Here is a 3,495-nt window from a genome sequence, read left to right as displayed (position 1 = left end):
ATTCCCAGCAAATAAGTGGTGCTACCTTTGTTTCCAGATTTTCTTTTTAAGATGTTTTAACTCGTCTCTTTTCTTCAAAAAATACTTCTTTTCACGTCTTATATCTTTATTTCCATATAAAACTAAATATCTCTCTATTGATGTAAGTCTCTCACCTATTTCCTTATTATTATTATTATTATTATTATTATCATTATTATTATTATTATTGTTGTTGTTGTTGTTATTGTTATTATTGTTTTCTTTGTGGTGTGTGTTCGTTTTCTTTTTCTTTCACTGATCGATTAAACTTGCAAACCATTCTGCATATGCTTTCGGTTCGTGTCCGACATCCATATGCATGTTGTACCGTTTTCTGTAGCTAGAAATGATGGAAGCACAGAAGATCACAAAAGATATGCAGAAAGTATTGAAAGCTTTCCATACATAAAGATACGGAGCGAACAGTAACAGCAGCAGTAACAACAACAACAACAACAACAACAACAACAACAACAACAACAGCAACAGCAACAGCAGCAGCAGCAGCAGCAGCAGTAGCAACATGAAGAACAAAATCAAAGCGGGAATAAAGAAAACTACATGAAGATGTCCATGACTGAAATCACGTTTGTCCATTGTGTGAGTTGTTTAGTTTACGGTAACGAGAACGAGAACGAAGCTTTGCCCATCCTTTATCAAAGATAATATATATATTCACACTCACCAATATATATACTTATATATATATATATACATATATATATATATATATATATATGTATATATATATATGTATATATATATATAAGTATATATGCATACATAATGCAAGCACACACACACAAACACACACATATGGGTGAAGAAACGAAATAAAGACGCATTCAAAACGTTGAAAGGGAAGCATCGTATGTGTCCATGAAACTTTGAGTAATGTGGTAAATCATCGCATTTCTTACACGTCAGACAAGACAGATGGTTCTTTCCAAGTTTTCGCAACCTAAAATATTGCAGTTCCGGGTGGGTTATATAAATTTCCATGGTCTGTAGTCTGTATGGTAGCAGAGAACCCCACTTAACGAGCTTAGGACACGGTCTGTGGTAGGCATAGAAAACGAAAAGTGACAGTGTACGTTCAGGAACAATGACAATTTATTGGTGTCGAAGGTTACACACTTTTTCCCATATCGAAGTTACGAGGAAATTCGATAAACTGGAGATTTCTGTATTGCTGAAAGCTAGCAACTAAAGTTGCTATGAATGCGAATAAAAATTCAAACCGAGGAAGTGGAAAAGGTAAAATCTAGGCTACATATATCTCCTAGATAACAGACGCTCTGATTTAATACAGTTCTGTATTTATGAGATGAGGAATCATATACGTTATTTACATTATTTACAATAAATACCTTATGAATAAGAATCCAGGTTCGAAATTTCCCAAAGACACCTGAAGGCTGGAGGGTATATCAGCTGAAACGTTGTTAACAACAAAAAAGATGAGGACAAATATCTGTCAAATGTAAATAATGTAAATGATGCTCTGATTTAATAATTACTCATCAAGGCATAGTCAGTTAGCTACTCACACCAAACGACAATGTAACCTTCATAGAATGAAGATATGTTCGGCCTGATGAGCAGCTAGCTTAGTACCCCTCATTGTGTAATGATTACATCAGAGGATTTGCTGGCAAGGAAACATATGTTGTCTAGATTTTACCTGTTCCTCTTCTTCAATTTGGATATATCGATATATATGTATGTGTGTGTGTGTGTGTGTTAATGTTTGCATTTGTCCCTCCCTCACCACTTGACAGCCGGTGTTGGTTTGATTACATCCGCTAAATATAGGATAAGTACCAGGCTTAAAAAAATATATGGAGGTCGATTCATTCGACTAAAACTTCTTCAAGCGGGTACCCCAGCATGGCCGTGGTCTAATGACTGAAACGAATAAAAGATAAGAGATTAAAAAAATCCCAGATAATTCTGCCGAGTCCAAGATATTGGTTCTGTTAGTGAGGCATTCCAAATTCCTCCCTCTGTAAGACAGTTCCTTTTCCAGAACCGTAGCAAGAAGCGTCCTTTCGCTCTAAAATCAGAACAATGACAATAACAACAACAATAAGAAGAACAACAATAATGTGAATAATTAACAATAACAAAACAGACTTTAACTGGAATAGTAATATTTAATTTTAAACGAAGAAGGAATACTTGATGAGTCTTAATACAGTTGAAGGCTGTCAGTGTATGTATAGAGCTGTGTGTGTATGTCTGTCTGCATGTATGTATGTGTAAGTATATGTGTATGCATATATGTATAAAATGAGTGTGTGTATATATATATATATATATGTATATATGTATATATATGATATTAGTGTTTGCTTTTATGTTTAAATAAAAACAATCATACATTAAATTGGGGAGGATTACTCAATCCATTTGGTAGAGTATAAGCATATTCTTTTAGCAAGAATAGTATTGACAGTGACTTCGAAGTCAGCTATCAATACTATTCTTGTTAATGAATAGTAAATATGTATGCGTATATATATATATATATATATATATATATATATATATATATATGCAAGTATGTATGTATATGCATACATATATATACACACACAAACATATATGTATAAGAGCAAATGTTTGTATGATATATATGTTAGTATATATATATATATATATGTATGTATATATCTATATACATACATATTCTTGTTCATTAACAAGAATAGTATTGATAACTGTTTATATATATATACATTTATATATCCATATACATATATATATATATGTGTGTATATTAGTATATATTATATACATGTAAATATACATGATAAATATATTCATATATACATGTATATTTGTGTGTGTGTGTGTGTGTGTGAGCAGCTGCAGTGTGTATATATATGTACATATATATATACGTATATAAACATGTACATGAATGTATGTATATGCATATAGGGAGCAATGTAAGAATATAACTGGTTTTGAAGAGGCAAGGTAAATGGAGATGATAACAGGGCAGATAACCCTGCAAATAGAGGCAGTCAGTGTGGATAAACCGGTGCAGTTGTTAATAACTAAAGATGAAACGTGCAGAGCAAGTGTATGGGTGTATAGAGAATAATATGTACACGTCGGTCATATATATATATATACACATATGTATATATGTATATATAGGGTGTATTCATATCTTCCACCACGTCTGATGGATTAAATGCAAATGACTAATAAAATAAGTTGTAACAATCATCGTGTCTGTCGATATTGATGAAATTATATACAAAAACAGACACACACAGTTACACACGCGCAGACACACACACACATATATATATACGCATAGATATACATATATCTGTCGTGTATGTATACATGTATGCCCCCCCTCTCTCTCTCTCCCTATATATATATATATATATATATATATATATATATATATATATATGTATGTATTATGGACATATATGTATATGCATATATTTC

The sequence above is a fragment of the Octopus bimaculoides genome, chromosome 12 (genome assembly GCF_001194135.2).
Source record: "Octopus bimaculoides isolate UCB-OBI-ISO-001 chromosome 12, ASM119413v2, whole genome shotgun sequence".
Lineage (NCBI taxonomy): Eukaryota > Metazoa > Mollusca > Cephalopoda > Octopoda > Octopodidae > Octopus > Octopus bimaculoides.
Note: the sequence above shows the minus strand (reverse complement) of the source record.